The sequence below is a fragment of the Helianthus annuus genome, chromosome 14, assembly GCF_002127325.2.
Source record: "Helianthus annuus cultivar XRQ/B chromosome 14, HanXRQr2.0-SUNRISE, whole genome shotgun sequence".
NCBI lineage: Eukaryota > Viridiplantae > Streptophyta > Magnoliopsida > Asterales > Asteraceae > Helianthus > Helianthus annuus.
In genome coordinates, this window is record NC_035446.2 from 81,582,480 (window position 1) to 81,608,277 (window position 25,798).

The 25,798-nt window shown below is 40.5% G+C and overlaps 1 long non-coding RNA gene across 14 annotated transcripts; it reads right to left on the minus strand.

The window, feature by feature from the left end:
- Positions 1-22,206: 22,206 nt before the first annotated feature.
- On the minus strand, positions 22,207-25,301 carry LOC110908579. Of its 14 annotated transcripts, none has more exons than XR_004878872.1 (9): positions 25,076-25,276; positions 24,735-24,811; positions 24,473-24,600; positions 24,097-24,139; positions 23,478-23,542; positions 23,301-23,398; positions 22,998-23,191; positions 22,872-22,919; positions 22,207-22,477 (listed from the first exon to the last, which is right to left on the minus strand). It is a non-coding gene; the product is annotated as an uncharacterized LOC110908579 (long non-coding RNA). The 14 variants fall into 14 exon arrangements; XR_002574730.2 differs by having other exon boundaries at positions 24,473-24,593; positions 24,947-25,275; XR_002574729.2 differs by having other exon boundaries at positions 24,473-24,593; positions 25,076-25,273.
- Positions 25,302-25,798: the final 497 nt, after the last annotated feature.

Below are 25,798 nucleotides of genomic sequence, written 5' to 3' on the forward strand. Positions count from 1 at the left end.
AAACCTGTTTATGACTCATTTGGTTACCCGTTACGCACTTTTCGCGTTCGGATCGGCTTATGTAACTAGTTTGCATATATTAGCCAAAACGGGCCAAACCGCATTATTTTCATTTCAAAATCCAGAATGTGTTTAGTTTACCTATATTAAACAAGTATCCAAGCTTGTCGGGTCCAAACCACATTCAAATCCGGTCTTCTCTTAATCATGCGTTTTGGACCGTATCCTCTATTAAAACTAACCGGTCTAAGCTTAGGCTTAATTAAAGACCCGTTAGGATTATAATAGGTTATTAAAAACCTTTGTTCCAGATTAGGAGCCCGGTAAAAGCTACGTGCACTTGCTGTGTTTGATTTATACTTTGCTCAAGTAAATACTCTTAACTTATTTTCCCTATACGGGCTTGGGATACGGTATTATAATAATACCGCTTGGTCGGGTATGTAGTCATTTAAATCGGATTGTGATTAATGCATTTACATATCTCGTTTAATCTGTATTATTTGGTGTATGGCCCTTGGGGGTTAAATGACCATGTCCTGGATATCCTTGGCATCATTCAAAGAAATGGCCACGACCTAAGCACGGGGTGTAGGCGTACACCTGACAGTTGCATTATGTAAAAACTGGTAACCCACTTAAAGGAATCAACCTTGTGGGCATTATACCTGAGGCGTGTCAGTTAATCTTGACCGGCTCTACCAACCGGCCCTGACGGACGACAAATAAGTAAAATCGTATACAAGATTATTTTAATAATTGTCCCAAGTTATAAAAATATTTTTGTGCCATGTGCATTCAAATCAATTTTCTAAAACATTTTCAAAATGAGTCAGTTAATTGTATTTACCAGTGTAAACTGACGTATTTTCCAAAAAGACTAAGTGCAGGTACTAGACGAAATAGGCTGGCTACTCCTGGCATCATTAATTAAGTCTCGTAAGCTCTAGATGCTAAAGTCTGTTGAACTATGTTTTCTTTTTATTTGATCCGCCTGTGGATCCGTACAATCCGTTTTGTGATACTTTGACATTACTAAATATTCGGTTTGTAATATGATTCATCTTTTGCTTCCGCTGTGCATTTAAATTTGTGTTGTTTGACTATGATGATATCAACTACGTCACGATACTCCCCACCAGGCCCACCGATAATACATGGAAATATCGGGGTGTGACAGGTTGGTATCAGAGTCAACACTGAGTGAATTAAACACTAGCCTTTTGTGTTTAATCTCAGTTATACAATTGCGCGTTCCTCGATTCTCAAGTCTAGACAAAGAACTTAGGACTAATCCTAATTCGTTTTATTTTGTCCTTTATGTGTTTCCTTGTTATTCTCTGTTTAGTCCCTGCATGGGCAAGTCATTTCAGTTAGAAGTCCCGCCTAGGGCAACCATGTACTTGTTTAAATTTTAGTGGAACGGTTAGATTTAAAATATCATTCCTTTTATAAGATCTACCATTATAATAAAATGACAAAATCTAAAAAGGATAAGACCTAGCTCACGTGTCATCTTAAAACGGGGCCAAGATGGTAGTTCCTCAATTAGATTCAGATCCTTGTTAAAATCTCAAATTAGGATTGTTCTGCGTTAAATATTAAAAAGAATATTAAGGGAAAAACCTAGTCTATATGTCGTTGCAAACATGGCCAAGATGGTAAAACCTATTCAAAAGATTCCAATCCTTGTTAACATCTGAAAACATGTTAACATTCTTGGCAAAAATGTGATTCGATAAAATCACATAAGTCATTCTTAAATTGGGTTATTCCAATTTCCCTTAATTATATAATCATCCCTTAAGGATAAAGTGCCTACGGGCTAAAAATTAATGTCCTTTAGGACTAAAGACAGTGGTGGCCTACAACTCCCTGTCAAGAAAAGGTGATGAACTTTGATTCAAACCTTAATACCTCGATTCTGTAAAATCCTGGTTTATAAATTAAATTTGTCCATGTGACTAGGCTTTAGTGCTATAATTAAATTATAATTAGGGATTATAATAAAGATCCTGAATATATGCATGTTTAGCAAATTAACCAAAATAATTGTTAAAGACCATGGTTAATAAATCATCAAGAACAATAGTACTGTATAGGCTTCTAAATAAAACCTTGTCATTAAATTTCTTTTATGTAGCAATTCAAGCTACATGGCTAGGTCGGAAGAAGTAAACAGTCATCCCCTGGAGAATAATGAGAATACTAGAATTAATATAATCAGGGAAAAGCTCCGTACACTGATTGATACAGCTGTATCTAAAACTGTGGATAGGCAATTCACGGAGTCTAGTGGGACGCATAGTAGGACCTCATCAGTACCCCCACACTAACTCTGTCCCTAAGACTCATTCAGAGGCTCACAACAAGCCACTCTCTAAGAAAGATGAACCAAAGAAAGATGATGATCGACACTCATCCAATCAACACAGTGTTCCATCCAAAAGAGTAGTATTTGATAATGAACCACGTACCAAGTCCTGTACTTACAAATATTTTGTCTCGTGCAAACCCCGTGATTTCACTGGGGAGAAAGGAGCAATTGATTGTATGACCTGGTTGGATGAAATGGACACCGTGGTTGATATCAGCGGTTGTGCTGAAAGAGATGTAGTGAAGTATGTATCCCAATCGTTTAAAGGAGAGGCACTAGCATGGTGGAAGTCTCTCATTCAAGCTGCTGGAAAGATCCCACTCTACAATCTGACATGGGATCAGTTTGTTGCTCTCATTAAGGAGAATTACTGCCCTCAGCATGAGGTTGAAAGGATTGAGTCAGATTTCTTATCACTGGTGATGAAGAATCTAGATTATCAAGCTTACCTCACCAGTTTCAATACCCTATCTAGGCTAGTTTCGTATCTGGTAACACCGGAACCCAAGCGGATTGCTCGCTTCATTGGGGGTTTAGCCCCAGAAATTAAGGCCAGTGTTAAGGCATCAAGACCTGTTACTTTTAGATCAACAGCTGATCTATCTCTGTCTCTTACTTTAGATGCGGTCAGATTGAGATCGCTTAAAAACTCAGAAGAGGGTAAGAGAAAACGTGAGGACGATAACTCATGACAATCTGAAAAGAAGCATAAGGGCAGCACTGATTTTAAGAAGAAGTTTGGGTCTGGAAAGAGTAGTCAACAAGCAGAGGAGAAGCCAAAGTCCACGACTTGCCAAAAACGCCACTTTAGAAAATGCAGGCTTGAGACCAAGTCTCATTCAGGACCATCTGCATGTGGGTTATGCAAATCTAAGGAGCACAGGACAGTAGACTGCAAAAAGATTAAGGATGCTACGTGCTACAACTGTAATGAAAAAGGGCACATTAAGACCAACTACCCTAAATACGCTAAAAAGCCTGAGGAAGCCAAGAAGACCAACGTAAGGGTCTTCCATATGGATCCCCGGGAAGCTGTTCAGGACGATAATGTGATCACAGGTACCTTCCTTATAAATGATGTTTATGCAAGAGTGCTATTTGATTCTGGAGCAGATAAGTCATTTGTAGATGATAAGTTTTGTAAGTTGTTAAACCTACATGTTAGAACCCTAAGCATAAAATATGAGGTTGAATTAGCCGATGGCACCATAGAAACCACATCAACCATGTTAGATGGATGTTTCATATCCATTAGGAACCACTCTTTTCCATTGTCCCTACTTCCTTTGAAGTTAGCCGGTTTCGATATAGTTATAGGTATGGATTGGTTATCTCATAACCAAGCTCAGATCGTGTGTGACAAGAAGCAAGTGGTGATCAAGACTCCGTATGGTGAGCCACTTACCATACAGGGAGATACCCAGTATGGACTACCTGAGCAAGTGTTTATGCTCAAGGAATCTAGGTGTTTGAAGAAGGGTTGTGTCATTTATATGGCACAGGTAACTATTGATGAGCAGAAGCCCAAGGTTAAAGACATTCCCGTCATATCTGAGTACCCTGAAGTTTTCCCTGAAGAACTACCTGGTTTACCACCAGATAGGCAAGTAGAATTCAGAATTGACATTATCCCTGGAGCAGCGCCTGTCGCAAGAGCGCCTTATAGATTGGCTCCAACGGAAATGAAAGAGCTGAGAGCCCAACTAGATGATTTGTTAGCCAAGGGTTTCATTAGACCTAGTTCGTCTCCTTGGGGAGCGCCAATCCTGTTTGTGAAAAAGAAGGATGGATCAATGCGTCTATGCATCGATTACCGTGAGCTTAACAAAGTTACTATCAAGAATAGATATCCATTGCCCAGGATCGACGATCTGTTCGATTAACTGCAAGGAGCAAGTTATTTCTCCAAGATTGATTTGAGGTCAGGCTACCATCAGTTAAAGGTTAGAGATGAAGATGTGCACAGGACTGCGTTTAGGACTCACTATGGTCATTACGAGTTCCTAGTGATGCCTTTTGGGCTCACTAATGCACCAGCAGCATTCATGGATCTCATGAATCATGTCTGCAAGCCATACTTGGACAAATTTGTTATGTCTTCATTAACGACATTCTAATTTATTCAAAGAATCAAGCTGACCACGAGAAGCACCTTCGATGTATTCTGGAACTACTTCAGCAGGAGAAGCTTTGTGCCAAGTTCTCGAAGTGTGAATTTTGGCTTCGTGAAGTCCAATTTGTTGGACATGTTGTTAGTGAGCGTGGTATCCAAGTAGATCCCGCTAAGGTTGAAGCTGTCATGAATTGGCAAGAGCCAAAGACGCCCACAGAGATTCGTAGCTTTTTGGGTTTGGCAGGATACTATAAGCATTTTATTGAAAACTTCTCGAGAATTGCAGCACTCCTAACTTCACTAACCCGTAAGAATATCAAGTTTAATTGGGGGCCTAAGCAGCAAGAATCCTTCGACATTCTCAAGCAGAAGTTGAGCAATGCACCTGTGTTGACATTGCCTGAAGGAATCGAAGAGTTCGTAGTTTATTGTGATGCATCGCACACATGTATGGTATGTGTGCTCATGCAGAAGGGTAAAGTTATTGCCTATGCTTCTCGACAGTTAGACAGTTAAAGGTGCACGAGAAGAATTACACCACCCATGACTTGGAGTTGGGTGCCGTTGTATTTGCACTAAAACTGTGGAGGCATTACTTGTATGGTACAAAGTGTGTGATTTATTCAGATCACAAGAGCCTTCAACACTTGTTTAATCAGAAGGATTTAAACATGAGGCAGCGACATTGGATGGAGACGTTAAATGATTAAGATTGTGAAATCCGATACCATCCACGCAAGGCGAATGTGGTCGCCGATGCCTTAAGTCGAAAGGAAAGGGTGAAGCCCATAAGAATTAATGCCAAGAGCATTGAATTAAGAAACGGTTTAAATGAGAGGTTGTTAGCCGCTCAGAGGGAAGCTATGTTGGAAGCTAACGATCCTGATGAAAAACTGGGAGTCACTGCAGATCAGTTGTCATGTGGCAAGGACGGAATCCTGAGATTGAATGGACGAATATGGGTTCCAATCTATGGAGGACTTAGGGAAGTGATCCTCCAGGAAGCCCATAGTTCCAAGTATTCTGTTCATCCTGGAAGTGACAAGATGTACCAGGATCTAAAGACGAATTATTAGTGGATAGGCTTGAAGAAGTCTATAGCTACCTATGTAGCCAAATGTTTGACGTGCGCACAAGTTAAAGCTGAACATGAAAAGCCGTCAGGTTTGTTACAACAGCCTGAACTTCCCACCTGGAAGTGGGAGATGGTGACAATGGATTTCATCACCAAGTTGCCAAAAACAAAGAAAGGAAATGATACTATTTGGGTGATAGTAGATAGACTGACTAAGTCAGCACATTTCTTACCCATCAAGGAGACTCATAGCTCCGACATTTTAGCCCAGTTATATGTAGATAAGATTGTATCCCTGCATGGCGTACCATTGTCTATTATCTCAGACAGAGATACTAGGTACACATCTCATTTTTGGAAAAGTTTCCAACAGTCTTTGGGCACCCGCTTGAATTTTAGTACGGCTTACCATCCTCAGACGGATGGACAGAGTGAGCGTACGATCCAAACTTCGGAAGACATGCTTCGTGCATGTGTGATTGACTTAGGTGGTAGTTGGGATAACCACCTGCCATTGATCGAGTTCTCCTATAACAACAGCTACCATACAAGCGTTCAGGCTGCGCCTTTTGAGGCATTATATGGTAGGAAGTGCAGAACGCCTATTTATTGGGCAGAAGTAGGAGAAGCTCAGTTATCAGGACCGGATATAGTCCTTGAAACGACGGACAAGATTGTCCAGATTCGTGATCGCCTGAAAGCTGCCAGGGATAGGCAGAAGAGTTATGCTGATAAAAGGCGAAAACCTCTAAAGTTTGAGGTTGGTGATAAGGTTCTGCTTAAAGTATCACCCTGGAAGGGAGTGATGTGATTTGGTAAGAAAGGTAAGTTAAGCCCAAGGTATATAGGACCATTCGAGATCATCGAATGTGTAGGAGCAGTGGCTTATAAGTTAAACTTACCTGAAGAGCTCAGTGGTATTCACAATGTATTCCACATCTGTAATCTAAAGAAATGTCTAGCTGACGAATCGCTAGTCATGCCACATACGGATGTGCACATAGATGAGAGCTTGAAATTTGTGGAAAAACCTTTGTCGATCGAGGACCGACAGGTTAAGAAGCTTCGAAGGAAGCATGTGCCAATTGTGAAAGTTAAATGGGATGCCCGTAGAGGTCCCGAATACACGTGGGAGGTAGAGTCCGCAATGAAAGAAAAGTACCCTCATTTATTACTTTTAAATCTCGAGGTCGAGATTTCTTTTAAGGGGGTGAGGATGTAACACCTCGAAAATTCATGTCCAATATTATATCGACACGTGTCATGAGCTTTAAACGTGTAAAAGATCACTTTAGAGGGACTAAAGTTGATAAACAAGGAAAGTATGTGAATAAAAGGGTTCAAAGTGTCAACAATGGATAAATATATCTTTCAACAACCCTACACGATGTTTATACCCTTAAACGAACGAATCATGGATCATACGAAGCTAATTGTGAAAGAAAGTGAGAGATTACAAACTACAGGGGTTAAATGTGTCAACATGTTTAAAGTATACCTCTGAGTGACCTTTTAGCAAACCCGAAGCTTTGTAACGATTAATTATGCTCACTAGAATAAGTGATAAAAATTTCACAAAGTTTCGTCATCGTATGAGAAAGTTATGATAAAATTCGTATACGAGGGGTTAAAAGCGTCAACATTTAAATTAAAGGCTTTACGAGTGATCATAAAGTTAACAAAGGACTTAACGGTGTTTGGTTATGTCTTGGAGCCCTTAAAAGTCAAGTTAGAGGGAAGAAAATGCAAGAAATGAAGTGGAAACAACGTTTAAAAAGGATCAGGGGCCAAAATGCAATTAATGAAACTTGTGTAACCTGACCCCGGCACCATACCGGCCGCGTAAGGTCCCTATGGATCCTTACGCGGGCCGCCTGAGTATGCCAGCGTCAGAAAAACTGCACAGGTGTCGGCTTTGCAAGTTTAACCGACTTATGGAGCTTGTTTTTGATACCAGGGGCTTGTTTGATGGTTTATAATGACCTAGGGATACTTGGGATGATCAGGAATCATCCCATAGACTTATTTGTCATGATTTTGTGCAATCAAAGTTCCTATATAAGGTGTTCTTGTTGCAAACATTATGATCATTCACTTGAAAACTTCATAACTCATTTTTTGGAGGTTCCTGGAGCTCAAGACCCCTTCCTAGTGATCTCTAGTCGTGCTTAGGACCTTTGTAAGTGTCCTTAACCTTCCTTAATTCAGTTTTGCTTAGTTAATTACAATAAAGTCAAACCGTCGTAATTAAGGTTTGACTTCGTCATTAATCTTAATTTGTCCAGTCAAATTTTCAATTGAAAGTACCTATGAGTTGGTAATTATGTGGGCAATGAACCCTTAAAAGGGCACCCTCTGATTCCCACTCTAACTAGGTCAATTGTCGGGTCAAAGTTAATCTTAATAAGTCTACAGAAAGCTAATTTTTAAATAAATGCATAATTAGCAATGTAGAAGCTATGCAACCTGTTTTGTCATTAATATAACTTGGTAATTAATGTAAGAACATGTCTAAACATGTTCAACTCAACAATTTTCAGTTTAAGCTCGGTTCAGAACCGAAAGTCGCAAAAGTAGACTTTTGCTTTGACTTTCAGTTCTGACCCATTAGAGCATAGTTTAGAAATGTCTTAGAGCTTTATTAGGACCAGGTTTCATATAAGTATAACCCTCTGTGATTATACAACTTGGTTCATTAGTTATCCGATTCATATGCATGTTTTCGTTAAATACTTAAATGTTGACTATTATGCCCATATGACCTTAAAACGTGATTTTTAAAAATATAAAAGAGTAGAAACCTTAGTTACTGATTTATAAACTTGTACCTAAACTTTGACATCAGTTTGAGGTCTAGATTAAGAGTTATACTCATTAGCGTAATTAGAAAGCTTTTTAGTAATTAAACGGCGTAATTAGCGTATAACCTATCTAAACCCAATTTTTGATACCAAACTTTTTTCCCGCTGATATAAAATAATATTTGGGGATTTTTGGAGATTTTTATTTATTTTTAGGCTAAGCATAACATAGAGTTCTAAGCTTGATCCGATAATTGTCGTTTTTGCCCTTTTAGGCTATAAAATGAGTTTTACCAATCCTTTTGATACCAAACCTTTTTCTACTGATCCGATATGAAATAATAGAATATTTTAAGCATTCTGGAATAATAAAATATCAGCTTTCTTATAATACCCGGAAATCCCTTAAAACCGTCTTTTTACGCGTTTTAAATGCATAGTATGTATTAAAACCAAAATTTAGATATATAAGACTTGATACCTACTGATGTTTTAAGTAAGTTTTTAAACTTTAATAGTAAGCAAAAGTTTTAAACTCAGATTTCCAGATTTGACCTTTTAAACTTTAGGTGAAATAATGCCCTTTCGGTACATAGTTTGGTTATAAATGATAAATTTCACATATAGGTAATACCCTACTGATATAACTTAGTAAATTAAGTATTTTTACTGATTATATCAGACCCGAAACTCAGATTTATAATTAAACTCTTTTATAACCTTTTAAATGACCAAAATACCCCTTTGGGGCATAAATTGAGTTTAAATACGTTTTGGGCATAATAGAAGATATCTTACTGATGTCACAACATATTTAAGGCATATTAACTTAGGAGACCTGTGTATGACTGACTCATTTGGTTACCCGTTACGCACCATTCGCGTTCGGATCGGCTTATGTAACTAGTTTGCATATATTAGCCGAAACGGGTCAAACCATATCATTTTCATCTCAAAATCCAGAATGTGTTTAGTTTACCCATATTAAACAAGTATCCAAGCTTGTCGGGTCCAAACCACATTCTAATCCGGTCTTCGCTTAATCATGCGTTGGACCGTATCCTCTATTAAAACTAACCGGTCTAAGCTTAGGCTTAATTAAAGACCCGTTAGGATTCTAATAGGTTATTAAAAACCTTCGTTCCAGATTAGGAGCCCGGTAAAAGCTACGTGCACTTGCTGTTTTTGATTTATACTTTGCTCAGGTAAATACTCTTAACTTATTTTCCCTATACGGGCTTGGGATACGGTATTATAATAATACCGCTTGGTCGGGCATGTAGTCATTTAAATCAGCTTGTGATTAATGCATTTACATATCTCGTTTAATTTGTATTATTTGGTGTATGGCCCTTGGGGGTTAAATGACCTTGTCCCGGATATCCTTGGCATCATTCAAAGAAATGGCCACGACCTAAGCATGGGGTGTAGGCGTACACCTGACAGTTGCATTATGTAAAAACTAGTAACCCACTTAAAGGAATCAACCTTGTGGGCATTATACCTGTGGCGTGTCAGTTAATCTTGACCGGCTCTACCAACCGGCCCTGACGGACGACAAATAAGTAAAATTGTATACAAGATTAATTTAATAATTGTCCCAAGTTATAAAAATATTTTTTTTGCCATGTGCATTCAAATCAATTTTCTAAAACATTTTCAAAATGAGTCAGTTAATTGTATTTACAGTGTAAACTGACGTATTTTCCAAAAAGACTAAGTGCAGGTACTAGACGAAATAGGCTGGCTACTCCTGCCATCATTAATTAAGTCTCGCAAGCCCTAGATGCTAAAGTCTGTTGAACTATGTTTTCTTTTTATTTGATCCGCCCGTGGATCCGTACAATCCGTTTTGTGATACTTTGATATTACTAAATATTCGGTTTGTAATATAATTCATCTTTTGCTTCTGCTTAAATTTGTGTTGTTTGACTATGATGATATCAACTACGTCACGATACTACCCACCGGTAATACGTGGAAATATCGGGGTCTGACACCATCCGACCGGGTTAACCGCTCGAACATGTGACAATTAAACTTCAACATTTAAACAATTTTCAACATGTTCAATGCACAAAGGATGCCGCCCGATCGAACGACCGTCCGATCGAGTGACAACCTGCTGTGAACTTGTTCTCACTGAAGTTTCCAACCAATCGGGTTGCCAGCCGATCGAACGATCGCCCGATCGACCGACCTGAAAGGAAGAAATACTTCAATGTTTTCAAAATGCTACAACAAAAACTTCAAAAGACAAGCCATCATACACAAACACAACTTTCTCAAAGGAAGTAACAATCCACTCGAACGACCATCCGACCGGACAGCCGTCCGAACGGACTGTCACTCGCACGATCAGCTGTCCGATCGGACTACCATCCAATCGAACTGCTGTCCGACCCACTCGCACTCCTTGTTTCGTTTTACGCATCGCTTATCGTTATAACTATCAATCTGTTCAGGCTAATCTCGCTCTACGCGCTCCCTTCAATCCATTCAACCGCTGTGAGTATACTCGAACCCTTTTTGCTTTCGCACTTTTGGGTGTTACATACGTTACTTATACTAAATCACAAATCGAATACACTACGCAATACTTTTAACGCTAATCGTTACCGCATGTTATACGTGACTTAATGAATGCTTGTTTGTTATGTTTACACATGGAATGCTGTCTACCTGCCTTAGCAACGATAGTACTATTAGTTTGGACTCAGCACCCGTTCACTCGGGGGTTGTTAAGGACAATTACCTACATGGCTCACAGAAATGTATCGCGAACTGCCTTGGGCAGTCAACCCGCAGTTATTGGTATCGATAGGTTCATGTCGATAACTAACATGCCTCATTTTACACTGTGTACGTGCTGGTTATGTGTAACGCTTTCGAACTCTATATGCTATCATCAAACTTGTATGCTCAACTTTACACTATGTGTATTGACTTTTACTTTAACGTATGCGACAGGTGCTTAGGATGCTTAATTGCTATCTTTGGTGTGAAATCGAGGCTAGGAAAGACCTAGGTCAACAATAAACAATTGTCTGTAATAAAATCTGAGTTGTCGGAACAGAACTATTTGACTAGATCTTTTCTGTAATAATTGTATTATCATTTATGACATGGTATGGGACGTGTTGCTTTAAATATCTGGTAAATATAGTTGTTATGGAAACTTCTGGACAATCTGTTTCGCTCAGTGCCACGCCCTGATGTTTCCGCCATCGGTTGGGGTGTGACACCAACAGTGGTTTTAACCCACTGTTTTAACTCAATAATTATATAGAAACCCAACAATAAAATCAAATTCAGATACGTAAAGCTCAAAATCCAAGAACAAACCTGTAACACCCCGTGTTTTAGAAAGTCAAAGTCAAAGTCAAGATTGAAGTCAAAGGAAGAAAAGATCGCTAATTGCGATCTATCACTCTTTGCTCAACTACTGTTTTGACTTCTTTGACTGTAGTTAGCCTATTTTATGTTTACGTTAGTTGTATTATGTTGAGTATTTAACTAAAATCGAAGTAATCGAATGTTTTTCGCTACGGAACGCTTTATGATTGCAAATGAAAGGAAGTAACAATGCGGTAAAGTCAATTAATCAATAATCAAACTAATCTAATCATCATCGAACTCGAAACTCGAATTATGCAACTTTGGTGTTATTATACGTGTGTGTGTGCCTTATGTGTTACTTGTGCATGTTTACTTTATGTTATGTGTGGTAATCAATCAAATCGCAATCAAAACTCGAATCACAATCGAAACTCAATCGAACTCAATCGAAATCGAATTATGATAATTGGTGGCGAAAAGACTGCGCGAAATATAAATGCTTGTATGTTAGATATAGTAGTTGGGATTAAAAGTAATTTGAATAGGAAACTCTATCGTACTCGCATCGTCCTCAACCGAAATTGAAATCTCAAAAATCATCGCACCGAATACTCGAATCCGGCAGCTGAACGATCAGGCTACCAGCCGATCGAACAGCCAGCCAATCGGACTGCTGTCCGATCGAACTTTCTACTTTTGGCATCCTATAAATACCCCTGTCGTTGTCAAACTTTCTACTTTTGGAAACCTCTGTCCGACCAGCACGCTCAGCTCACTTTTTCTCAGATTTCTCTCGATTCCGGTAAGATTTCGTCCTAAATCTTGTACTTTCTTGATCTACACGCACTCCTACACCTTTCTATCTTTCAAATCTTAACTTTTAACCGTGAAATCATCAAGATTCAAGTGTTCTAGGATGATGTCATCATGGTGTTCTTGAAGAACTTCATGTTTTAGCCTCAATCCACCAAGAATAACTTGGATCTAGCCGATTTCCACATAAACAAACAAAGATCTTTCATCGATCTAAACATATACATGGTGAAAAGGATTGAAAGATGGTTTTCCAACTCTTTTACACTCAATGCCTTCAAAACCGATAGGAACGGAGCTTGTGCCGACTTGCTAATCATTCCGGTGGTTGCATGGCTCAAGATCCGGATTCTACCCGTGAGGTTCACCGATTTCGGGTTAAACGTTAAACTCCGTCTCGAACAGTTCACCGGCCGGATTTGGGTGATTCGTTGTCAAAATACCTCGATAAAACGACAAACAATCAGAACAACCAAGTGTTAGACGAACAGGCCGACCAGGTCAGGGCACTCACCGATCGGACTGCTGTCCGAACGGACAGCCAGCCGATCTGACAGTCAGCCGATCGACTGGCCAGCCGATCGGCTAGCACATGGTCCCACACTTAATCAACTTGTTTGAAGTTGAGTATTGAACGAACTGCTGTTCGATCGGACTACCATCGGATTGGATTACTCTCTGGATCATGAGATACTATACTTCAACACTTAATCGATTTTTCAACATGTTCGATGCACAAGGAGTGCCACCCGATCGAACAGCCGTCCGATCAGGTAACACCCTGCTGAGAACCTGTTTTGCTGAGGTACCTAGCCGATCGGGTTGCCGGCCGATCGAATGACCGTCCGATCAACCGACCTGAAAGGTAAAGATACTTCAATGTTTTCAAATACTGCAACAAAAACTTCAAAAGTCAAACCATTATACACAAACACATCTTACTCAAAGGAAGAAATAATCCACTCGAACAGCCATCCGATCGGCCTACCGACCGACCGGACAACTGTCCGAACGGACTGTCAACCGAACGGTCAGCGGTCCGATCAGACTACCGTCCGATCGACCAGCTGTCCGACCCTCCAACACTTGTTTCCGTTGTACGCGTTGCTTATCGTTATGCTATCAAACTATTCAGGCTAACCCTACTCTCAAGCGCTCCCTTCAATCCAACAATCGCTGTGAGTATACTCGAACCCTTTTTGCTTTAGCACTTTTGGGTGTTACATACGTTACTTATTCTAAATCACAATTGAACACACTACACAATTACTTTAAACGCTAACCGTTACCGCATGTATTACGTGACTGAATGAAAGCTTGTTGTTATGTTTACATGTGGAATGCTGTCTACCTGCCTTAACGACGATGGTACTATAGTTTGGACTCAGCACCCGTTCACACAGGGGTTGTTAAGGACAATTACTTGCATGGATTACGGTGGTAATCATGTATTGCAAACTGCCTCGGGCAGTCAACCCGCAGTCATTGGTATCGATAGATCCATGTCGATAATTAACATGCTTCGTTTTCCTCTGTGTACGTGCTGGTTATGCGTAAACTATTTCGAACTCTATTATGCTATTATCAAACTTGTGTGCTCACCTTTACATTTTATGTATTGACTTTATTTTAACGTATATGACAGGTGTTTAAGATGCTTATCTGCTAGGAAAGCGAGGCAAGAATAAAGCTCTAGAGCCCAACAAATAGTTGTCTGTAGTGGTCAAATTATGGGTCTCTAGAAGCAGATAAACAATTGCTGTATTTAAAATCTGAACTGTCGGAACGGAAATATTTGCCTGGATTTTGTCTGTAATAATTTGTTTACTGTTTGAGATACGGTATGGGACGTATTATTTAAATTGAATAGTAATGATAATTGTTATGGAAACTTCTGGACAATCTGTTTCGCTCAGTGCCATGCCCCGATGATTCCGCCATCGGTTGGGGTGTGACATATTGGTATCAGAGCCATAACTATAGGGAATTAGGCAAGACACGACCTAGTCCGGGTCGATGTCTTAGAGACCTAGACTATAATTAGGAACCAACAGACCAAGTTTATGTGCTATATCCCGCTATTTCTCGCCTACACTACACTATCACCGCACCATCATTCGAAACCAAGTGAGTAATTGGATCGAGATTAGGTGTGAAGACCGCAAAAATCTCGATTAAATTACCTATTAATATGTATTTATCTATAAAACGCGAGAATTCGCGTTGAATCAGGAGTGAAATCCATACTTTGATGCGGATTTTCGTTGCCATTTTGCTTAAACAAGGAAGAAGTTGCTATGCCAAAGGTGAAACCCTAACCTTGACAACTTGTTCCGACTTTATTTATCTCACCAAAGCCTCAACGGACTCCAACAACCTGAACTCACAGTATGACTAGAGGAATGCGTGCCGGATGCCCAAGAATCAAGGCAGAAGCACGATCCCGAGAGTCGGCATGTGACGACAAGTCATTGAGAATAGTCGAATCGCTTTGGGTAGTCAATGTCTAATAGCCGCAGACAATCTATTTCTCGATTTTATGTGTTTCGATTCTGAGCCCACAACTGCTGACTCTGATAATTCGTCGATTTTTATGTGTTTTAAGTGTACTTACCTGTTTATGTGCTTTAAATTTTTGAGAATTATTCGATTTTTGCTATCACTCCGATCGATACGCACGACTCGCACTACACTTCTATCGCCATACTCTAACAAGTCGCTATAATATGGACGACATTACGCTATGTTATACGATTATACTATATTACTCGATATGCTATACGCGATCGCTATATACGAATGACTTGCGAACTTTGAATGATAGGTTTCTGTATTCTGACTGCTTCCATGTACTCTAGGAGAAATGTGTGTCATATGTGCCTCTGTGATTCTATGCCTTAGGTGCTTATGTGTTTATGTGAATACGTGAATATGTGATTATATGCCTATGTGTTTATGTGATACATGCCTTATCGTGTTCCTGAGCTTTAGTTAGAACTAGACGTGTGAGGTGAGATTCGATTATGATGTGTTGAGTCCTGTGACGATGTCTATTGCAGACAATGTCATCTAGATCCCGACACCTACTAACTCGCCAAGAAAAGAGAGACAAACGTCTTGCTGCTATCATCGCCAAACAAGTAGCAAAAGCTGTGAGTGACGTGTATGAGAACGTCAGCAAATCATCTGAGGAGTCGAGAACCGAAGCTCCCAAAGATGCTACCAAAACTGTTTTTAGCTTCAAACAGTTCAAGGCATGCGGACCAAAGGAATTACCGGAGAAGATGGCCCTACAGCTATGTTTCAATGGTTTGATTCCGTCGAAGTCACTCTGCGCCAAAGCGGCTGTCCAGAAAATCTCCATACCCTAAATGCAACCGGCGTCTTCCAGTCCCGAGCTCTAGACTGGTGGACGGCCGAACGAAACAAACGTGGGAATGATGCAGCTTATGAGCTGACTTGGGAAGAGCTGAAAGCCATTATGATGGACGAATTCTGCCCTCCCCATGAACGCCAAAAGCTGGAGGACGAGTTTTGGAACATTAAGCAGAAGGATGGAGACAACGCTGCCCTGACTGCTTGCTTCAAGCAGCTCAGCATTATCTGCCCCGATCAAGTCAAGACGCCATACATGGCAATCAAGAAGTACATTCGAGCTCTACCCGATTGTGTTGCCGATTTTGTTCACGCCGCGAAAACCTCATCAATTGAAGAGACTTACTTGCTTGCCGCTGGAATCAACGACAAGCGAGTGAAAGCTGGTTTTTGGGATAAGCCCTCCAAGTCTCTGCATCAAGCTACCACTGCACCAACCGCCGACACCGCCACTGCTCAACCATCAAAGTCATCACGCTGCAAGAAGAAGCACAACAACAGCAGCTCCAGCAATAAGAACTATGCTGTCACTACGACTGCTGCTCCTCTACAAGCCGTACCGGCTCAGCAGCAGTCTCCTCATCGACCAGCGCCAGTGACATATGCACCGCCAACAAAGCGTGCATACACAGGTCCCCACCCGCTTTGCCCGACATGCTCATATCATCATCCGGTGGGTCTCGCCTGTCGTTTCTGCGCTCATTGCAATTTGTACGATCATTTCACTGCCAACTGTCGCTATGGTCCCCGTAACGCCGCAGCTCCTGCCACTACTTATCAAGCTCTACTCCCAACCCCGCAAGGCCAGCACGCAGCTCAGGCACTTGCGATCAATGCTCGTCAAGCCCGGGCTGACAATAACGTGGTTAATGGTACGTTCCTTGTGAATGGTATTTATGCATCGTATTTGATTGATACTGGAGCCGATAACTGCTTTGTGTCGTTTAAATTCGAGAAGCTCCTTAGTCGTAAGCGCTCTTATCTCCCCTCGACATTCGAAGTTGAAGTCGCCACTGGAAGAACTGTCGCCGTTAACTCTGTTCTCCGTGATTGTACCCTCGAGCTCAACAATCACATCTTTCTAATCGACCTCATTCCGATGCAACTCGGAAGTTTTGACGTCATAATAGGCATGGACTTTCTTCGTGAAAACCATGCTGAAGTTGTATGCTTCGAAAAAATGATTCGATTCTCGCTCGCGAATGGTGATTTATTATGTGTGTATGGTGAAAATGCTTCGAAAGGTCTCAAGCTCATGTCATGTGTCCAAGCTAGCAAGTATCTTCGCAAGGAATACAGAGCTTTCTTGGCTAACATTGGTGTAGCGGAGAAGGAAAAGAAAAGGACGACCGAAGTTAAAGACGTTCCTGTAGTCCGTGAATTTCCTCAGGTGTTCCCTGATGATCTTCCAGGACTTCCGCCAAGTCGTGATATCGACTTTCGTATCAACCTCATTCCTGGAGCTAACCCTGTTGCCAAAGCCCCTTATCGACTCGCGCCATCCGAAATGCGGGAACTCTTACTTGAAAAAGGCTTTATTCGCCCGAGCACCTCTCCTTGGGGCGCGCCAGTCCTTTTCGTTAAAAAGAAGGATGGGTCGTTCAGGATGTGCATCGACTATCGCGAATTGAATAAGTTAACCATCAAGAACCGCTATCCCCTGCCTCGTATCGATGATTTGTTTGATCAACTGCAAGGTGCTACGTGTTTCTCGAAGATCGATCTACGCTCAGGCTATCATCAACTACGCATTCAGGAAGAAGATATACCTAAAACCGCTTTTCGCACTCGATATGGCCACTGTGAGTTCGTTGTTATGCCTTTTGGTTTAACCAATGCACCCGCGGTTTTCATGGATCTGATGAATCGCGTGTGTAAGCCATTTCTAGACCGTTTCGTCATCGTGTTCATCGACGATGTCTTGATCTATTCCAAGTCAAAAGTCGAACACGCGCAACATCTACATTTGATTCTCGAGTTACTCCAGGGGAATCAACTCTATGCCAAGTTCTCCAAGTGTGAATTCTGGCTAGAGGAGGTTCAGTTTCTGGGTCACATCGTTAATGGTCAAGGTATCCATGTCGATCCCGCGAAGATTGAAGCTGTTAAGAGTTGGATTACGCCTAAGAACCCGTCTGAAGTCCGTTCTTTTCTCGGATTAGCGGGCTATTATCGACGATTTATCGAAGGATTCTCAAAAATCGCTGTGCCGCTTACCGCTCTTACGCACAAGGACAAGCCTTTTGTTTGGGGAACCGAACAAGAGTCTGCCTTCCAAACCCTCAAGCATATGCTTTGCAACGCTCCTGTTCTCACATTGTCCGACGGAAAACAACAACTTCATTGTCTATTGTGATGCTTCCAACCTTGGTCTTGGTTGTGTTCTTATGCAGCGAGACAAGGTTATCCTCGTCAGCTCAAAATCCACGAGAAGAACTATACAACCCATGACCTCAAGCTAGGCGCGGTTGTTTTTGCGTTAAAGATTTGGCGATACTACCTGTATGGTACCAAGTGTACGATCTTCACCGATCACAGGAGTTTACAACACATCTTTGATCAGAAAGAACTTAATATGCCTAAACGCCTATGGGTAGAACTTCTCAACGATTACGACTGTGAAATTCGTTATCACCCAGGCAAGGCAAATGTTGTTACCGACGTGCTCAGTAGACGGAGTTATTTGCTCAGCATTCGCAATACCCAAGCCCAACGCGATCTCGAAACCCTCATCCGCGAAGCCCAACATGCTTGTTTTAATGAACGCACCTTGAAGGAGAGAATCTATCACGATGGAGCTCAGCTTGTAAGCAAATCGAATGGGATCTGCCCACAAATCCCGATATTCTATTCATCCAGGTGCCGACAAAATGTACCAGGACCTTCGCTACAAGTACTGGTGGCCGGGCATGAAAAGGGATATCGCTCTCTATGTCGGAAAATGCCTGACTTGTGCAAGAGTCAAAGCTGAACATCAAAGACCCTCTGGCTTACTCGAACAACCGCCAATCCCTATATGGAAGTAGGAGAGTATAGCTATGGACTTCACAACAAAGCTTCCGCCCACGTCATCAGGTCACAACAGCATTTGGGTTGTCGTTGATCGTTTGACCAAATCTGCTCACTTTTTGCCAATACGGGAAGACTACAAGGTAGAATGATTAGCCCGAATCTACACCGACGAGATCATTTGTAATCATGGTATGCCTCGCGACATCATCTCTGACCGTGATGCTCAGTTTACCTCGCGATTGTGGGAAACGTTTCGAGCATAAGTACCGCATTCCATCCTCAAACCGACGGACAGACCGAAAGAACGATCCGTACTCTTGAAGACATGCTCCGTTCGTGTGTCATAGACTTTGGTGGTAATTGGGATAAATACCTAGTCGAATTCTTGTACAACAACAGTTATCATACCAGCATACAAATGGCACCATTCGAGGCTTTATATGGAAGAAGATGTCGATCGCCTATTATGTGGCACGAGATCGGTCATTCGTAACTAACCGGTCCTGAGCTACTGCAAGAAACGACTGACAAAGTCCTCCTAATTCGAGACAACTTGTTGAAAGCTCGAAGTAGACAGAAAAGTTACGCCGATAGAAGACGCAAGCCCCTTGAATTTGACGTTGGCGACTACGTACTCCTAAAGGTATCACCTTAGAAGGGTGTGGTCAGATTCGGCAAGAAAGGGAAACTAGCGCCTCGATATGTTGGACCTTTTAAGATTCTGGAAAGGATCGGAAAAGTTGCCTACAGACTCGAACTACCGGAGGAACTTAGTAACGTCCACCCGACTTTCCATGTGTCAAACCTCCGAAAATGCCTAGCTGAGCATGATTTAATTGTACCTCTCGATGACCTTCAAATAAACGAAACACTACACTTCGTGGAGAAGCCTGTCGAAATCATGGACCGCCAAACCAAGCAACTCAGACGCTCGCGCATTCATATTGTGAAAGTCCGATGGGAAGGCAAACGAGGCGCAAAGTTCACTTGGGAACTCGAAAGCGACATGAAGGCGAAGTACCCGTAGTTGTTTAAATGAAAATCTAGAGAGAAAGTTCTCAAAAGTGATTCATGGTGTTGTGCAGCTTTCAGCCTAATTTCGGGACGAAATTCCCTAAACAAGGGGAGGCTGTAACACCCCGTGTTTTCGAAAGTCAAAGTCAAAGTCAAGATTGAAGTCAAAGGAAGAAAAGATCGCTAATTGCGATCTATCACTCTTTGCTCAACTACTGTTTTGACTTCTTTGACTGTAGTTAGCCTATTTTATGTTTACGTTAGTTGTATTATGTTGAGTATTTAAGTAAAATCGAAGTAATCAAGATTCAAGTGTTCTAGGATGATGTCATCATGGTGTTCTTGAAGAACTTTATGTTTTGGCCTCAATCCACCAAGAATAACTTGGATCTAGCCGATTTCCACATAAACAAACAAAGATCTTTCATCGATCTAAACATATACATGGTGAAAAGGATTGAAAGATGGTTTTCCAACTTTCTTTCAACTCTTTTACACTTAATGCCATCAAAACCGATAGGAACGAAGCTTGTGCCGACTTGCTAATCATTCCGGTGGTTGCATGGCTCAAGATCCGGATTCTACCCGCGAGGTTCACCCATTTCGGGTTAAACGTTAAACTCCGTCTCGAACAGTTCACCGGCCGGATTTGGGTGATTCCTGTCCGATCAGAGGAACAAAGTAAGAACGTGGGTTCTATGGTTCGACTCGTTGTCAAAATACCTCGATAAAACGACAAACAATCAGAACAACCAAGTGTTAGACGAACAGGCCGACCAGGTCAGGGCACTCACCGATCGGACTGCTGTCCGAACGGACAGCCAGCCGATCTGACAGTCAGCCGATCGACTGGCCAGCCGATCGGCTAGCACATGGTCCCACACTTAATCAACGTGTTTGAAGTTGAGTATTGAACGAACTGCTGTTCGATCGGACTACCGTCCGATTGGATTACTCTTCGGATCATGAGATACTATACTTCAACACTTAATCGATTTTTCAACATGTTCGACGCACAAGGAGTGGCACCCGATCGAACAGCCGTCCGATCAGGTGACACCCTGCTGAGAACCTGTTTTCCTGAGGTACCTAGCCGATCGGGTTGCCGGCCGATCGAACGACCGTCCGATCGACCGACCTGAAAGGTAAAGATACTTCAATGTTTTCAAATACTGCAACAAAAACTTCAAAAGTCAAACCATCATACACAAACACATCTTACACAAAGGAAGAAACAATCCACTCGAACAGCCATCCGATCGGCCTACCGACCGACCGGACAGCTGTCCGAACGGACTGTCAACCGAACGATCGGACTACCGTTCGATTGACCAGCTGTCCGACCCTCCAACACTTGTTTCCGTTTTACGCGTTGCTTATCGTTATGCTATCAAACTATTCAGGCTAACCCTACTCTCAAGCGCTCCCTTCAATCCAACAATCGCTGTGAGTATACTCGAACCCTTTTTGCTTTAGCACTTTTGGGTGTTACATACGTTACTTATTCTAAATCATTATCGAACACACTACGCAATTACTTTAAACGCTAACCGTTACCGCATGTATTACTTGACTGAATGAAAGCTTGTTGTTATGTTTACACGTGGAATGCTGTCTACCTGCCTTAACGACGATAGTACTATAGTTTGGACTCAGCACCCGTTCACACGGGGGTTGTTAAGGACAATTACTTGCATGGATTACGGTGGTAATCATGTATTGCGAACTGCTTCGGGCAGTCAACCCGCAGTCATTGGTATCGATAGATCCATGTCGATAATTAACATGCTTCGTTTTCCTCTGTGTACGTGCTGGTTATGCATAAACTATTTCGAACTCTATTATGCTATTATCAAACTTGTCTGCTCACCTTTACATTTTATGTATTGACTTTATTTTAACGTATGTGACAGGTGTTTAAGATGCTTATCTGCTAGGAAAGCGAGGCTAGAATAAAGCTCTAAAGCCCAACAAATAGTTGTCTGTAGTGGTCAAATTATGGGTCTCTAGAAGCAGATAAACAATTGCTGTATTTAAAATCTGAGTTGTCGGAACGGAAATATTTGCCTGGATTTTGTCTGTAATAATTTGTTTACTGTTTGAGATACGGTATGGGACGTATTATTTAAATTGAATAGTAATGATAATTGTTATGGAAACTTCTGGAATATCTGTTTCGCTCAGTGCCATGCCCCGATGATTCCGCCATCGGTTGGTGTGTGACAAAACCAGAACAAAAATCAAAGAAACAGGGTGTATGGCACACCGTAAAGCCGACAAACTCGTATGTTTTTAACTTGACATGTTTAAGTTAAGAGGGTAATTTTATAGGCTTTCAGCATCAAACCAATCGGATCCATGCAACTTTGACATTAAAAATGAACAAAATACAAACACGAACAAAAAACCATCTCTCATAATACCCTTTTTATGAGTGTTGAAGAGACTCCATCAGCTACATGTTCATCTGTGGAATTATCGGTTTCCTCATGGGCAGCTTTATATGCCTTTACGGTGTCAGAGCCTTCTTTGTCCATCATTCTATGATACAAATTTATCTGAAAAAAAAACAAAAAACTAATAATAATAATAATAATAATAATAATAATAATAATAATAATAATAATAATAATAATAATAATAATAATAATACATATGACCAAAGGGTTCATCAATTTCAAACACTATTTTCTAGAAATAAACTCTTGGAAATGAAATACAGAAGGAGAAGATGAGAAACATTATGATGTAGATGTAGAGGTGGTCATTTTGACTCATTTACTGACAAATGGGCCATTTTGAGATTTTTTTTTTTGTCGTAAAAGAGTCAAAAGTCACCCTGAGTGAACTTATAATGCAAAATCTCATTCTTCAATATCCTAATTCATTATCAGATTGGTCAACCCAACCTGACCCGTATTATAGACTACCCTTTTGACATGTTATGCGTACCTCCTTGTTGACGAGTCTCAGAAACTCTTCACGCTCCCTACTCACAGACTGCAGGAAAAACAACAGTTACGTTTCAGAAACTACTAAGAAACCATTAGGATGTAAATGTTTGCAGCAGATCCTTACAGATGCAAAAGCTAAAACAGCCAAAGCTTCGCTGACTTTACAAACTGCTCTTGTTTATCTAGCGCTCTTGCTCTAGCCTGTTCTTGCACATCTGAAGCTGTTGCATTAATCATCTCTTCTAATGCCACATCCTTGTTGCTTCCACTTGATTGCTTCAACTTAGCTTGCTCCTCTTCATCTTTTTCTTCCTCCTCCTGTCATAATTAAGTACAGAACCGTTAAGCAAATTAGTGTCGTAGTTGTTTATCAATATTTTTGTAACTCCATAAATTAGAGATGTCCATTTCGACCACAGTTACTTACGAACGAGTCAATTTGGGTTGCACTTTATATCAAGCCAGACAAATATAATAATCTATTAAAAGAGGAACAAGTCGAATGGGTTGAAAGTCGCCCAATGTCTGTTTTTGATACAATAAATCGTATTAGTTCAAACTTCAAAGATTCAGGTTTTTAATGGAGGAGAATGTTCACAGTTACCTGGAAAGAATCAAGAGCAAAGATGGAACAGAGTTATTAAGAGATAAATCCAACCAATCACGAAGCTGCAGAAAAGGTTAACTGAATGTAAAACAATATTTTTTTTTGTGACAAAACACCTTATATTATTGAACTATATTACAGACTAATCACATGTTTCACACCTAATGGAGCTGTATTATTGATTTCTTACACACAAACACACAACATCGCATCAAAATGATCATGGTATATGCATTTCAAAACAACCAAACATTTTACCAAGCCAACGGTGTGAACAACATTTGGCATCTTGTCTAAACACGTAGCATGATTTCCATCAAGTCTACAGAGGCAGAAAACGTTAATATATCTAAAGTGTTAAAAGGGTGTGAGTCGACTATATAATTTATTTATTTATTTTCCAACGGACCGAGTGGCCAATATGCTCACTTTGATTAACCACAAAACAGTCCTATAAAATAACCATGAAGGATCTCTTTCTTTAAAGGCATGCGGAAGGGTGTTGATTTGAACAATAAAATAGGCTCCTTTGTAAATTAAGTACCAATGCAAACCCAAAATATCAATAAATGATGTAAAAAGTCTGAAGACATTAAATACATGCTAATGGTGTCACCTGAGATCCATGCGCAATGCCCGTTTGATGCCTCAGTTGGGAGCTAATACATCACAAAATATATCATTAGCTGGGCTTCTAATAAAGTATTACTATCGAGCCGATAAGTAATAATAAATCCCAATGCTAGCTCTAAAATTTCATGTGACAATGCTAACATACAAGAAATTGCTTAAAATTGGTTCATTCTCCGCCTAAAAAGTTACATTAAAAACAACCTTAAAAATAGAATTGCCACTAAAGTGTAATATTTTCACAAAAATCACATTCCAAAACTGCTCATCTCACATAATAGCTGAACCTGTTACAGTTTATCCCTAAGTTGGATATCAAATCTTATGTAAACAAAAAGTCGAAAAACAGTATCGACACATACCAGAATGATGATTGACGCTTATGTCGACTTCAGATCGATCGTCAATGAACTAAGAGCGTAACCTTGATCGAATCTATATTATTATTTTGCTCCAATCATCTCCCAACAGTGTATATACCACCTAACATCTCCCAAATCACAGCCAATCCATAAATCAAACTAAAAACCCACATTAATTTCTCAGAAAAATGAGAACTAAGTCTGGCTCGTTTTACATTCATGTCACTTGGATGTAATAAAATATAATATAAGTAATTATCACCTAAAAACAAAGCATAAGATTGGCAAGAAGAATAACCATCCATTCAGATGCATCACATGGAAGAGATCTTTGTCTCACTGGAATCACGAATTAGAAACATCAACACTAAAATCATCAACATCAACATCTTTCTCTATTGAGTATTAGCAAGTTGCAGAGAAAAAACAATCAATATCTAACCAATTTAAAAAAAAAGATTTCAAATCGGTTACCTTAACAGTATATTATAACCTAATCTGAATATCAAACCCCAAAATCTTAGGGTTTGTGAAGTTTGAATCGCACTGAATCAACAAAACCGAGTTAGGGCTACAAAATCAACCAAAACCGAGTTAGCTTACCTGGTGACGCTTCGAATGATTCATGATGAGATGATTTGGTTTGATCTTTGATAGCACAAAAGAAAGATCTTGGCGGTGGCGATGGTTAAAGGGGTTAGGGTTTGTGAAGTTTGAATCGCACTGGATATAAAGAGAGAAGGAACGGCGTTTCAAAAGAAAAAAGATGAGAAGAGAGATGATAAAAAAAAGGGATGGTACTGTTGGGCGGGAAAAAGGCATTGAGGATGCCCTAATTTAATGACACGTGGCCCAAATCACCATTCATTTATTATATATAATAGATAGATATAAAATTCTTAAATGCATTTATATAATCCAAGTCGAGACTCGTTAAATTATTTTTAGGAAATCAGCAAATTATCAAAGAAACTTAAACTTGGAACTATAAAGATATTTGCAAATACAGATCACGGGAGTTGAAGTTGACATAAAGTCGGTCCCAATCAATTCAATAATTAGGCCATGTGTAGTCATAAAGCCCTTTTGTGGGCGTTATGCGACACGTGTCGTGCCACGTCACACAGGGGCTTTATGGGGCGTTATGTCACTAGAGCCCGTAGTCATAAAGCCCCTACCTCATCATAACGAAAGTGTAAAATGCAGGGACCAAAGTGTAAAATGCAGGGACCAAAGTGTTTTAATGCAGGGACCAAAGTGTAAAATGCAGGGACCAAAGTGGAAAATGCAGAATATTTAAACCCTTTCTCGCGCCGCGAAAATTTT